The sequence below is a fragment of the Pinus tabuliformis genome, chromosome X (assembly GCF_031772625.1).
Source record: "Pinus tabuliformis cultivar Carrire ecotype Pingquan chromosome X, CPIR1, whole genome shotgun sequence".
Taxonomy (NCBI): Eukaryota; Viridiplantae; Streptophyta; class Pinopsida; order Pinales; family Pinaceae; genus Pinus; species Pinus tabuliformis.
This window is the reverse complement of record NC_142308.1, coordinates 993,569,912-993,577,000: the sequence shown is the minus strand read 5'-3', so window position 1 is coordinate 993,577,000 and position 7,089 is coordinate 993,569,912. Positions and strand designations below refer to the sequence as shown.

The 7,089-nt window shown below is 44.3% G+C and overlaps 1 pseudogene; it reads right to left on the bottom strand.

Annotated features, from left to right (window-relative positions):
- Positions 1 to 1,711: 1,711 nt before the first annotated feature.
- Positions 1,712 to 2,497, bottom strand: LOC149143070 (small ribosomal subunit protein uS2m pseudogene; annotated as a pseudogene).
- Positions 2,498 to 7,089: the final 4,592 nt, after the last annotated feature.

Sequence of the window (7,089 nt, the reverse complement as noted above, 5' to 3'; positions counted from 1 at the left end):
TTGGGACTGCTATTAACCTTTCTCTTATCAGGTCAGAACCACCGGATCAATCAACCTTACTCTTACCTTTACTTTATGTTAGAGTTAGACCACTTAGTTGTCAGATCGGAGGATTGGAACTTTCCTATGGATTCATGAATTACAGCCAGAACTGATGAGATCAGATCAGATTATGATAAGGGGGTAAACATTTATAACCTTTACTAGGAACCCCCTTTACCTTCCCTTCCTTTATGAAGAAGTCTTCTTGGTACCACTAGGACCTTATGGGTACCACGTATTCTTGGTCCGGCCAAGCCTTGCCGATATACAATGAAGTAATTAGAACCAACTACATTGCTAGAAAGAAATAGACCTATCCACCTTTCAGTGAATGCCTGTTACCCACCTGCATAGTTACCTTCAGACCTAGACCTGTTAACCCTAGACCGCTTGGATTCATGAAGAATCTTAGGAGGGAGATCAGGTACAGCTATAGACCTGGCATGGGAAGGATGGATGACATGCCTGGATGGATGGATGGTCGATTAGCCGAGAACTGCTCCCTTTGCTCCCCCGATTATGGATGGCACGGCACATATAATAACCTGGCCTATGGGATGGTAAATTCTCTTCTATGAAGGTGGCCTTGTTGATATTCTCCTCAAGGATATTCTTTCTTAACTGCCTTAACTGCACTTGATAAGAGATGGTACACCTAGAATGGGGAAACCATGATAAGAGATTAATTCAAGAAGTGGTATAGGTCAGGTGGATAACTATGAGGTTCAGGCATTGTAAGTATATTCCTAGCCAGTGGGTTCAAATTAATAAATCCAATCGTATCCACCTCGGCGGGATAGGTCATAGCATAGTGGTACCCAGAAGAATCACTAAAGTGTTATTCCAGGCTGATGAATGCAGTTATGTAACGCCCCCATCCAACAAGACTCTATGAAGCCCGCCCTTTGATTCTTTCCATTGGATCCAATGCTGGTAAGTAAGGCAGGCAACACTCCATCCACTAAGTTTGGTAAGGCAGTAATAAAGTCAAGGGTAAGGGTTGGTTGATCTGGCGCCATACCAGATCAATCTCTAGCTGTACCTCCGCTGATTAATTAATCAAGATAGGGCAGGTTTAATAATGAAGGTGGGTAACTATACAGGTTAAGGCATAAACTGAAAAGTGGGTAGGGGATTCCTAGCAATGGGGTAGGTTCAGCTTACAGAACACTTACTTCATTTATCTCCCGGGTACCAAAAGGTTTTCTCTTTATCTCCGGTTTTCAGGTATAGCCTACCTCTAGGCTAACGTTCTTTTCAAGGTTGGTCGAATCAACTAAAGGTTTGATCAAATCAACTAAAGGTTTGATCAAATCATGAAAGGTTGGTGGCAAGCGGCATCCATCCATAAGGTAGGTGCCGATCGGGGGTTGATGAATGAGAGGAGATGAATGGAGATCAAGATCGAAGCTAGGGTGGATTGCTTGCGGGGGCTCTGCCTAGGAGGAAGCTTCAAGCCAGGAAGAGGATCACGGTCACTTGGGCAAGAGCATAAGCTATCCGATCTTCATTCTACCTTCGAGGGTGGCATAACGTATTGATATAGGAGTAAGTCGAGGAAAGATGAAAGAGAAGATCGAGTAAGGAAAGAGAAGATCGAGTAAGTCGGGAGGGACGTTGGCTGCTGTGTACCGACCGCCATGATTAGGAATGAACCAGCGGTGTTCCAACCAAATGGGGAATCTTGTTCAATCCATAGACAGACACCCATCTCCAACTGGGACCACTCGACCGATCTCATCGACTTGTAGATTGGTGCATGCAATGGTAATTCTCATTGGAAGAAGTTGATCGATGAGTCGTTCTCCCCTCCTTCATCCATTGCATTTTTCCCCGTTCAGGAGGAACTGTTTTCGTGATCGAATAACGAGATGGATATACGAACTGTATAGAATCATTCGCTGGAATGGGATAAGTTATTCCTCTATATAATCCCAATGGGATATTCGAATCCACCAAAGATACGATAGGTATTTGTAATCGATCAGCTTCGAGTATGACCGAGGACTCCCTATCTGCATTCATTATTACTACACGATCTGGTTGTTGGCCGGATCCTCTGAAAAAATTGATCTTCCTATTCCTCGAACGTGAAAGACGATCTTTCTCGGAATCGGAAATAGATGCATACTCGAAGAATTGGTCAAAAAACCCCCGATCCTCCATTGATAATCATTTATACAGCTTCGATCGATTTTCGTAGCCATTTGTTCCACTATATCATCGGATAACGAATTGGTATTTACGGATAATAAAAGGCCTTTTTCACGAATGGGAGATCCTATGGAATGACAAGTGTTTCGTGAACAAATAAGTGTCTTGTCTGGATTGGGAATAGCAATTTCATTTCTGGAACCGTATATATATACTTCGGAATGGTGAGTAGCTACCCGACGGCCCAGATGTGCGTTCGTACTCGTGATTTTTGAAGAACCAAACTGGGGGGATCGTACATGGTCCTCTTTCGAGATGGCTCAGGTGGTTAGCTACGTATATATATCTATATATATAGGTATATATCCATTAGTATCAATCTATATATGGATATAGAGTAATATATTAGAATCAATGTATAAATGGATATGCATAAATGGAATTCATGATGCTTTATCACTCGATCGACTAGATATGGAAGGCTGGCTGTTTATCGCTCGCTCATGAGGAAGAACTACCACATTGCCGGCGCTCCTGGCTTTATCAATTAATATATAAGACAGTAAGGAGAAGCAAGCGTAAATGAAGGCAGGCGTAACTTACTATTAGGGAAGGAAGAGAAGTAGGCGTAATGGACAGTATTTTCAATCCATAAATATAGGCAAGGAAATAAGGAAGGTCCGGAGGGTCTTGCGCTTCCAAGTGCAAGGACCGCTACGAGTTGATAAGGTCAATCCTTTGACAATGCATATATTATATATGTCATTATGCATTTTTTCCCTTTTCGACCGAGCCAATAAGAGAAGTGGCTGCTGGTGATTCTTCGCTGCCAATAAATAAGAGAAGTGGGCCAGTAATTCAGTGGCTGCTGGTAAGGATGCGCAAGCAGGCTCGACCACCCTTTAGTTACTTATTTGAGAGGGGCCACCCAATAAGCATCAAGGAAGGATCTACCTGTCTGTCTTAGTGCCATAACATGCTCACTCGCCCCTTACCTACTGCCTACCATAGTCCTGATTATGCTCGTTAGTAATGAACCTGGTTGGCTGGCTTTGGGAGAGCAAGGAAGATGGAAAGAGATAACGGGAAACCTATGAACCCTTATTATATACGTAATTACGTATAATAAAGTCAGAGATAAGAAAAAAAAATTGCTATTATATATGTCATTATGCATTCATTCTTTATATATTGAATTGCGCTTTCATTCTTTATATATTGAATTGCGCTTTAGTGGACAATGCATAAATTATATACGTAATTACGTCATTCATTATAGCAGTCATTATGATTTTCTGCCCTTTTCGACTGAGCCAGTAAGAGAAGTGGCTGCTGGTGATTCTTCACTGCCAATAAAGAAGAGAAGTGGGCCAGTAATTCAGTGGTTGCTGGTCATTCATTCCGCCCAGCTTGGCGGGAAAACGGCTCTAATCAGCCCCAGAGCCGAAGTCGAGTGGGAGTTCGGCACTCTCGGGTTTAGAATGCTAGCGACCTTAGCTCCCATAAAACCCCAATCCTCAAGCTAAGGGCCCAATTGATAGGTTTGAGGCTAGAGGTGAAAGGTTTAAGACTAAGGCAGAAGGTTCAAGGTGAGTTTCAAGGTGTGAGATAGGCCCTCCCTTGGTGAATTGACTCATCCTCTGATGAATGAATACAACCAGCATTGCTAGGATATCCCCATTTCTATTTCATGTTAGTACCTGTTACTTGCCCAGAGTATCGGTACCGCAAGCCGAGAAATCAATCAATCACTTCCCTCTGCGATAAAAGGAGTGAAAGGCGATGAAAAGCGACTTAAAAGCCATGAACCGAAGGACTCAAAAACGGAAAGAGCGTGCGAGAGGAGAGAACGAGCCCAGACGCCCCTCTTTCTCTCTACGACCACTTACAGCTGGAACTGAAAGTACAGACTCTCTAAGCAAAGCCACTTGCCGGACTGAAGGAATGAATTCATGAGCTGCTTTCCCGACAGCTAAAAGCCGAAAGCGATAGTACGAGAGAAAGCAGAGATAGACGAGACTACTACTACTACTAGAGAATAGTAACTTGGCTAGCTGGCTCTCTTTCCTTTTCTTACTTAACCCGCTTACTGAAAGTATAGATTGAACCACTGACCTACGAGCAACTCGCACTAGCCGTAACAGCAACAGGAGTTTTCTTCCTCATCCGCTTCCTAGCCGGAAAAGAAGGTCCGGTAGGGTCTTGCGCTTCCTAGTGCAAGGAGTTTCTTCGAGCCAGGAAGAGCAAGAGTACCGCCCGAGAAGGAAGGTCACCCATTTCATCGAGACGGGGCACTCTAAATCGGTCAATAGGTAGACTCAGCTCTCCCATCACGCGCTTCCCCCCATACACTACTCAGCTCATAGGTAAAGGTGTCTCTGTGGGGGCGGGGAGAAAGAATTCACTCTGAATGGCGGGCGAAGAGGATACTTCCTACGTATATAGATGGTTGCATGAGCGAGATGAATCGGGAACTGGACCATAAATCCAAGGTGCAGAATAACTACTAGCTACTCTTGGAAAGAGACCAGATCCAACGTCGTTGATAGAGCACGAATCCTTCTACTCCAACCCAGCAAACGTAGGCTTTAGGGTAACTTGTCCTCCTCCTGCCTCTCTAGCTAGCGCTCTATCTTGTGGTCCGCTCTCTCCTTCTATGCAACTCTTTAGTTAGATGTGAGATGGTTAGCTCCTCTTTATTGAGGTTCTCTTCTTGGCTTAGTTAGCTCTTGCTTCAGGTGTACTCTTGTCTAGCTCTGTCTAGAGGTGCTACTCTTTAGGCAGCTCTGTCTTGTGATGCCAGCTTGCGCTACCTTGACTAGTAAGGGGGCTCTCCTGGTATAAGAAAAAGGATAGTACATTGCTACCCACCCATACAGAAACGAGGAAACTGGGCATTGTCAGAATCGGAAGGATTATTGGACATGGAGATGGCGGAAAGACCCTGTCAATATTGGCAAGGACAGCAGGAGCTAGAGAAAGCGTGATGCCCTGAGATAGCTTTGAGGGGAATAGATCTAGGAGAAGATATGACTGGTCAACCCTTAGCTCTGCTCAGGCTTTGACCCAAAGAATCAGTAGTAATATAGTAAATAATTATGGGGTCCTTTCAGTCAGTTTGAGGGGAAGAAATCATTTCAATTCGATCAAGTCAAAATGCATAATTACATATATAATAGCAGCATTATCTGTTAAGGTAGAGCTACAAAAAGCAAAAGCTCACTATCTATCCTATCTTACGAGTAGCATCTCAAGGAATAGCTTTCCCTAAAGAGGAAAGAGCATCTATATACTCAAGAGGTAGTGGAGGCCTTATAGCAATTCCAGCAAATGAGTTTGCTTATTGGTCCAAGTAGGCATTAACATCTTGTAGCAACTGGGCTACTTGCTTCAAATCTTACGAAAATTGAAAGTGTGCACATTTCACCTTCCCCGCTAGGCAAAGAATGAGATGAGAGGAGATTGCGTGGGGAGCTTTCAAAGGAGGCGAGGATAATTATACTTATACTTGCCCCAGTTAAGAGAAAGGGTATAACTAGTTCCTTACCTCATAAAGGATAGATCGAAGCTGATTGGAAAGGATATAAATGGTCCCAAACCTCCTCTCAAATTTAGAGCCATACCTGAGTTTGATGGCGAATACGGACATCTTCTTGTGATGAGCCAAATGTTGGAGACATACATGCATTAAGCATTCTCCTTTTTCAATAGTTCCTCTCCTTATCAGTCGAGCCCCCTGTCAGGTCCTTGCACTAGGAAGCGCAAGACCCTCTGGACCTTCAATTTCAAATCCGATGGTGATGTGATGCGGGTCGTGATGCAGGTGAAGCAGTGGTCCCTGTATGCTCCCGTTGCATGACCTGATTTGTTGGTGGGCTCATCTCCTTATTATTCGTCGGTGGTATGCGTAGTTATTCGTCCCCTAATTCTTCGCCGAGTTATTGGCCCATTAAGAATTCCCGTCCATTATGCTCGCCCAGTCCAAGTTCCCGATCCCATTAAGAATTCCCGTCCAGTTCTAGTTGTCGTCTAGTGTTCCCGACCCCATTATTTCCGTCCAGTTTGATTCTACTAGTTTTCGTCCAGTCCTGTTGTAGAGGTTCGGTAGGAAGTTGGTTGGAGTCGGTAGCACTCATTCACAAGCAATATCGCCCCTTGTAGGTAGGATCATCGTTCCTTCTTTTCCTTTCCTGGTGTGTAGCGCTCGTTCCTTATTCGGATGATGCGGGGCGGGCAGTATCGGAGGTAAGGGCAAGCGGACATAGAACTAAGAAGCATACCATAAAGCAAATAATCAAAGCTACAGGGAAGATCCTCCGAGGTAAAATCAAGAATAGGTCAACGAAGTTGAGCGATCCCTTGGCATATTGCTTCCCACCATGGGGGAGCGTAGTCTGTAGTATGACTGTCTTGTGGTATCCCAGAGGTAAAAAGTCAGTAGGGCTTAGTATGAGTAAAAGTATGTTAGGTTGTTTCCCCATAGGTCATAGTATCTAGGTAGGAATGTTAAGGTCGCAAGAGAATAATAGAGTATGTTACAAATAAAAGATCAGTTTCTCGGGCTGGCACCAGTGGATATGGCACCTAATAGGTTTTCAGTTCTTGGCTGGTTGGATCGGTCTAGCTCTTCCAGTCTCTGAGAACAGGTCCTGGCTAAGCCATAATATCATAGTGAAAGTAATTCCCTCTAGCTTAACAAGAATATCTGTACAGGAATGTGACCCAGTGGCAAAGGTCTCCACATCGTTCTAGGTGGTCTCCCTAATTCAAGTCAAGCACATCTGGCAGGAGCTAATATCGAGGTGTGAAAGAATCGGTTCCTCCGTGGCATAATCGGTTCCTCCGTGTCTCGTCTCAGGCAGGTATAAGAGCTAAAGGTATCAGTGCCTGGCC